Here is a 7979-nt window from a genome sequence, read left to right on the forward strand (position 1 = left end):
ATATATATATATATATATATATAATGTTATCGTTTCAACCTTGTGTGTTTTAGGCCCATACAGATATGTGGTATGGTCTGGAGACAGTGGCATTGACAAAAAGGCAGGGCAGGAGACGCAACTGGAAGTGACACCAGGGTTCATGCTCATTAATAATCACACATACTCTGCCACAACTGGAAGTGGCAGAAATGAAGATGTTGAGGTTCTCCTTTGGAGTGACAAGGACGCATAAGTTTAGGAATGAGATCATCAGAGGTACAGCACAGGTTGAACAACTGGGAGATAAAGTTAGAGAGGACACACTGAGATGGTTTGGACATGTGCAGAGGATGGTCAGTGGTTTGGACATGTCCAGGTGAGGGACAGTGGTTTAGACATGTCCTGAGGAGGGACAGTGGGTATATTGGTAGAAGGATGTTAGAAATGCAGCTGCCAGGAAAAAGACAAAGAGGAGATACCTGTATATTGATGGATGCAGTTAGAGAGAACACGGAGGTAGTTGGAGTGAGAACAGAGGATGCAGAGGACAGAGTGAGATGGAGGAGAAGGATGACTCGCTGTGATGACCCTGAAGAGGGAAAAGCTGAAAGAAGAAGATTAAAATGCTGACTAAATGCTGGGTAATCTATTGTGTGAAGAGATCTCTTGTGGCCACAGCGCACCACTATGTGAATGTGCTACTTATGGGACTGAGTTTGTTGTGGCTCCTCGGACTGATGAAGTCTTTTGTATGAAAGACAAAACATAAAAAAAAAAATGCCCAGAGGACCTAACTTAACTTTGTTGGATTTTCTACTTGGATTATTGAGCATGAACTTTGATCTCTTGTGTGACTGATGTTTTTTTTATTTTTATCTCTAGTGCTGTAATGTTCTGTAACATAATACAAAAATGTTTGTCTGTGCGCAGTCGAACAATCTGCCTGCAAACCCTCACCTTTAATTTCACTTGAAAATATAATTACAGCATTTTTCTCCAGCTGGCTCCAGATGGAAGACAGCCCGAAAACATTAATTAGACACCAACTTTCTGACAACACGTGACAACAAAAGAGTTGCTGCCAACACCAGCAGGCAGCCGCAGCACAAAGCAGCTCCAGACGTCTCCAAGTAAAGCTAAAAAATAAATCCAAACATCTCTGGAGACCCCAGATGTCCCCACGAAAACCTCCCCTAAAGAAGGAACTTTTTAATGACGCTCTGGACGTCACTCAGAGCACGCATGCAACAAAGAGTAAACTCAAAGCGAGAGCGACACCTGCCTCCTTTTTTCTCTTTCTCGTTGACAAAATGTTTTAGTTTTATCGACGAGTTTGTCAAAGTACGATTTTGATGTTTTTTTTTAGTAAATACAGAAATAATGTTTAATAAATGTTAGGACTCTATTCTTTGTTAACAAAATATATTCGCCTCCTCAGTTAAGCTACTATTTTCATAACGCTCTGGACGCTTGTCACACACAGTGTGCATGCGACAATGAGTAAACTCAAAGCGAGAGGGTTACCTGCCCCCTTTTGCCTCTTTTGCATTGACAAATTTTTTTACTTTTATCGATGAGTGTGCTCATTGATCCTGACTTTCTCATTTTGATTGAAAAAAAAATCAACACAGATTGTTTTATTTATTTTTGTTTTGTAGGTAAAAGTGTTTTACATTTGTATAACACTGAGTTAAAATGTTGCTGATCAATTTGAATTTATTCTTATTTATTGATTATATTTAATTTTTATTTTTCAGTATCAAATGGTCAAAAATGTTTACTGTTTAAAAAAGGATTTAATTTTTTTTTTCAGGCAAATTGTTGCATTTTGTTTCTGTTACAGACTAATGCTAATAAAGTTATTCTTCATTGTAAGTTGATCTATATTCTTTTTTTTTTTCTTTAATGTTAACAGGGACACAATGTTATGCAGAGGTGTACTTATAACAACTTTATAGACAAGTGATACTATTTACAGGCGCGGCGGATAGTTGGGGGTGAGGAGGGGGGGAAAAAGGTTTATTTTTTCCTGGGGGGGCATAACAGAAAATAATTGAGAAGCACTGAGTTAATTCAAGATGGCCACCACATCTAATTAATATTAGCCAAAACAAAAATGGCTAAATCGTAGCTTATTTTACAGATGTTGAGCTAAAATATGATGTGGTTGTAGCTGAGAGTCCTTCACAATATTGCAGGTGATTAGGCATAGTGTATTCCCACAGCTGGACGAAAATTATTACAATTATGTTTTTTTTTTTTAAAGCCAGTCTTATTTTGAATCTCTGGCATGAAATGTGCTGAGGGATTCATTGTTTATGCAAGAAATGCTAGACCTTTATATATATATATATATATATATATATATATATATATATATATATATATAACAATCTCACTACATCAGTATGCTTTGTGCTATTTCAAACCTTAATGTGTCACAATGTTCAGCTCATTTAGGGGATGGGTCCTGTGATGTATGATTGTTACACCACTATTCAGAATATAAACCTTTATTTGCAAATTTTTTCCCATAGAAATACTATGAGACATATTTAATCTCCTCAAAACCTGCTTCAGCGTACTTTCTCTATTTTATGTTTTTATTACTTACTTTATTTTGTGTGTGTGTGTGTGTGTGTGTGTGTGTGTGTGTGTGTGTGTGTGTGTGGGGGGGGGGGGGGGTTATATTAAACAGTGGCTCAGTGACAACTTCCTGCAACTTAATTGCGATAAAATTGAAACCTTAATTATTGCTCCTGACAATCAAATACAGTGAACCCTCGTTTTTCACGGGGGTTACGTTCCAAAAAGAACCCATGATAGGCGAAATCCGTGAAGTAGTAACCTTTATTTTTTTTACAATTATTATACAATGAAATTCTCCATAATACATTCAAACCAAAGAACAAAACCTTTTTACAGGCCCAAGCATTTGTTTAACAAATAAAAGTACTGTATAAACGTTTTTTACAAATAACTACTTTACTGGAGAGACTGTTTAGCCAATCAGAATGCAGAACACAATGCACGATGCAAATCTGTGAAGCGGCGAGACTGTGAAAGGTGAACCGCGTTATAGCGAGGGTTCACTGTATCCGAAATTAAGCAACACCTTGGTGTATTGGCCTTTTCTGTCAAACCAAATCTCAGAAACCTTGATTCTGCCATGTCATTCTCATGGATTAATCAGAAATGTTTTTTTTTTTCAACTAAGAAGTATTTCTAGGCTTAAGTCTCTTGTGTCAAAAGCCGAATTAGAGATGATTATCCAAGCTTTTATTACATCCTGTCGAGATTATTGTAATAGTCTTTTCATTTGTTTGACCAAGAAGGATCTTGAACGTTTGCAGACAGTTCAGAATGCTGCTGCAAAGCTTTTAACCAACACACGGAAAAGACAGCACATAACACCAGTTTTAATCTCTTTACGGTGGCTATGGGTGAGTGGTTAGAGCAGTCGTCCTCCAATGCGAGAGTTGGGGGTTCGAATCCACCAGCAGTCACATGCTGAAGTGTCCCTGGGCAAGACATTGAACCGCTCGTTGCCTCTGATGTGTGTCCCATCAGTGTATGAATATGATCTAAAGCACTGATTAGGCTCATTAAAATGATTTGTTCAATTATCTTTGTAGAGATCTAGTAGAGTGCTGTATGAATGGGTAAATGAGGACACAGATTGCAGTGTAAAGTGCTTTGAGTATCTTGAAATAAGATAGAAAGGTGCTATACAGTCCATTTACCATTTACCATTTACATTGGCTACTGGTACATTTTAGAATTCATTTAAAATTTTTAGTTATTACTTTTAGAGCCCTGAGTGGTCAAGCCCCTGTCTATATCTCTGACCTTTTAGAGCCCTACTCCTCTTCTCTGAGCCTCAGATCTGGGGTGGGATTCCCAGAACAGACCAAGGTGTAGTTTATCAGATTCATTTACAAAGCTTTGGAGAGCAGTCTACAATTCACAGAACATGCAATTACAAGATTACACTGTTATCAGTGCTCTCATCCATGTGAAACACTGACCTGCTCTAACTCTCTGGACCAGACAAGTTAGTTTTATAGAATAATCTCACTGTCCATGCCCTCAGCCCCTCCCTTCCATGTCTGAGCTGTCATCCAAGGGTCCACTGCAGGCACAAAGGAGTGGATCTGAGTCAAGGACTCTACTTGAGACATGTCACCATGTCATATCAACTCTATCATATCAAGATCATGTCAACCAGCTCTTTAGGATATCAAAACAACCAGTTCTTGCTGATCCTCAATGATTTGTCACAGTAGGAGTGATTACATGGGACCATTAATATCACACATCACAACATGAGCAGAAGGACATTGCAGAACATTTTCACAGGAGAGGTACTGATCATCCACTGAATCCATGGACAGTGGCCAAAGGCACTCTGGCACTCTGATTGTGGCTTACCAAAGCTGGCTCTTGGGACATGGAACGTGACCTCTCTGGTGAGCAAGGAGCCTGAGCTTGTGCATGAGGTTGAGAGGTACCGACTAGATATAGTAGGGCTGACCTCGACACACAGCATGGGCTCTGGAACCGATCTCTTTGAGACAGGCTGGACCTTATTCCACTTGTTGCCCATTGTGAGAGGTGTTGAGCTGGTGTGGGTCTAGACTTAGCCCCTCATCTTGGTGCCTGTGTGCCGGAGTTTTCCCCAGTAGATGACAGGGTAGCTGCCCTGCACCTTCATGTTGAGGGATAGACTCTGACTATTGTTTGTGCCCATGTGCCGAATGGCAGTTCAGAGTATCCAGACTTCTTGGAGTCCTTGGCAGGGGTGCTGGAAGGTGTACCAACTGGGGACTCCATTATTCTGCTGGGGGACTTTAATGCTCATGTGGGTAATGACAGTGTGACCTAGAGGGGCATGATTGGGAGGAACAGCCTCTCTAATCTGAACCTGAGCGGTGTTCTATTGTTGGACTGTTGTTATTGTCCATCCCAAACACCATGTTCTAATATGAGGGTGTCCATAAGTGCACTTGGCACCATGACACCGTAGGTCATAGATCGACGATTGACTTTGTAGTCATGTCATCTAATTTGTGGCTGTTTGTTTTGGACACTGGGGTGAAGAGAGGAGCTGAGCTGTCAACTGATCACCACCTGGTAGTGAGTTGGATCAGATGGCGGGAGAAGATGCCAGACAGACCGGGTAGACCCAAACATGTTGTGAGGGTTTGCTGGGAACGCCTGGCAGAAAAACCCATCAGAAAGATCTTCAACTCACACCTCCAGGAGAGCTTTAACTGCATCCCAGCTGAGGTGGGGAATATTGAGTCAGAGTGTGCCATGTTCCTCGACTTCAATTGTTGAAGTTGCTGCCTTGAGCTGTGAAGGATGTCAGTGCTTCTTGTAGTGGCCATCCACAAACTTGGTGGTGGACACCCCAGGTTAAGGAGGCTGTCAAGTTGAAGAAGGAGTCCTATCGGTCCTTGTTGACTGTTGGGACTCTGGAGACAGCTACAGCGTACCAAAGGGTCAAGCGGTTTGCAGCCTTGGCTGTTGCTGAGGCAAAAGTTTGTATGTGAGAGGAGTTCGGTGAGACCCTGGATAACAACTCTCGGTCAGCTCCGAGGAGATTCTGGAAAACCATCAGGTGGCTGAGGAAGGGAAAACAGTGCTTTACTAACACTGTGAAGGGTGAGTGAAAGTGGAGTAATGTTGACCTCAACCAGTGATGTTATCAGGAGGTGGGAGGAATATTTCTCAGATCTTCTCAATCCCACGGGCATGTCTTCCATAGAGGAATCGAAGTTGGGGGACTTTGGGAATGGTCTGTCCATAACCGTGGCTGAGGTTGCCAAGGTAATTAAAAAACTCTGACATGGCAGGGCTCCATGGGTGGATAAAATTCGCTCTGATTTCCTAAAGGCTCTAGATGTTGTGGGGCTGTCTTGGTTGACACGCCATTGCAACATCACATGGATATCTGGAGCAGTGCCACTGGATTGGCAGCCTGGGGTGGTGGTTCCCCTCTTCAAAAAGGGGGCTGGAGGGTGTGCTTCAATTACAGGAGCGTTACTCTCCTTAGCCTCCCTGTTAAGGTCTATTTAGGGGTACTGGAGAAGCGAGTCCAATCGTTGGTCGAACCTCAGATCCAGGAGAAACAATGTGGGTTCTGTCCTGGTTATGAAACACTGGACCAGCTCTTTACCCTTACTAGGGTCCTCACGGGGTCATGGGAATTTGACCATCCAGTCTACATGTGTTTTGTGGACTTGGAGAAAGCTTTTGACTGTGTTCCTTAGGGTACACTGTGTGGAGTGCTCTGTGAGTCTGGGTTTGGGGGCCCGTTGTTACAGGCTGTTCGGTCCTTCTACGAGTGGTGCAAGAGTTTGGTATGTATTTCCGGTAGTAAGTCAGACCCCTAGTAAGTCAGAGGGTGGGAGTTGGACTCCACCAGGGCTGCCCATTGTCATCGATTTTGTTCATAACTTTTATGGACAGAGTTTCTTGGTGCAGCCACGGGGCAGAGGGATTCCGGTTCGGTGACCTCAGGATTCCATTTCTGCTCTTATGATGTGGTCCTATTGGCATCATCATACCGTGATCTTCAGCTCTCACTGGAGCAGTTCACAGCTGAGTGTGAAGCAGGTGGGATGACAATCAGCACATCCAAATCTGAGGCCATGGTCCTCAACTGGAAAATGATGTATTGCTCTCTTTGGGTTGAAGGTGAGGTTCTGCCTCAAGTGGAGGAGTATAAGTTTCTTGGGGTTTTGTTCACGAGCGAGGGAAGAATGGAGTGTGAGATTGGCAGACGGATTGGTGCAGTGTCTGCAGTATTGCAGACTCTGTACCGATCTGTTGTGGTGAAGAGGGAGCTGAGTTGTAAGGCAAAGATCTCTGTTTACCACTTAGTCTACGTTCCTATCATCATCTATGGTCACAAGCTCTGGGTAGTGACCAAAAGAATGAGATCGCAGATACAGGCGGTTGAAATGAGTTTCCTCCTCAGGGTAGCTGGACTCTCCCTTAAAGATAGGGTGAGAAGTTTAGTTATCTGGGAGAGTCTTAGAGTAGAACTACTGCTCCTCCACATCGAGAGGAGCCAGTTGAGGTGGTTCGGGTATCTAGTAAGGATGCCTCTCTAGGGAGGTGCTTTGAAGCATGTCCAACTGGGAGGAGGCCCCGGGGAAGACTCAGGACACGCTGGAGAAAATATGTCTCTCGGTTGGCCTGGGAATGCCTTGGAGTCCTCCCAGAAGAGCTGGAAGAGGTGGTTGTGGAAAGAGATGTCTGGGCCTCCCTGCTCAATCTGTTGCCCCTGCAACCCGACTTCGGAACAAGTGGAAGTTAATGGATGGATAGCTGGACTGCAAATAGTACACATAACACTGACACAAAGTATGTATGCCTCTGGCCACTGTAGATGAACATATATCTGTGATATATTATCCATAAATTAAACGGATTCTTTCATTTTTCTGGACTGAATAATATCGTGCATTGAAATTAAATGTGACGTGAGACGTTAATTTTCTTTGACCCATCAAAATGAATGCGGTCATTTATTAACAGAATCAAAGTTTAACATCAAACATTTACATTAATTTGGCAAATTGATTTCAACAACAACATAGCTTAGTTAGCAAGCTTTACAATTAGAAAACCATACGGCCATGGTTTCCCTTGCAACTTTAAACCAACAGACATTTCTGAAAATATCTGGATGATTACTGGCAAGATAGAAGAGTTTTAAAGATGGAAAATGAAGTTTATCTGGAGAGAGATGGGTGAGGGAATTTGTCTGTTATAACTAGAACAACACGCTCCTTTGGACCCAGCTTAACCAACGGTACACTTTGCGGTTGAAGATCGACTCTTTTACCTTTGCAGACGATAGTTCGGCCTCGGTGTAGAGTTCTCTTTCAACGCTTTCCAGCGTCTCCGTAAGGATAGTAGGGAACCGTTCGGAGTCGTGAGATCATCCCAGAACAGACTTCTTCATAGTTCCTCTGAACTTCTCT

This window comes from Nematolebias whitei, chromosome 15, assembly GCF_014905685.2.
Source record: "Nematolebias whitei isolate Nwh7 chromosome 15, NemWhi1, whole genome shotgun sequence".
In the NCBI taxonomy this organism is placed as follows: Eukaryota; Metazoa; Chordata; class Actinopteri; order Cyprinodontiformes; family Rivulidae; genus Nematolebias; species Nematolebias whitei.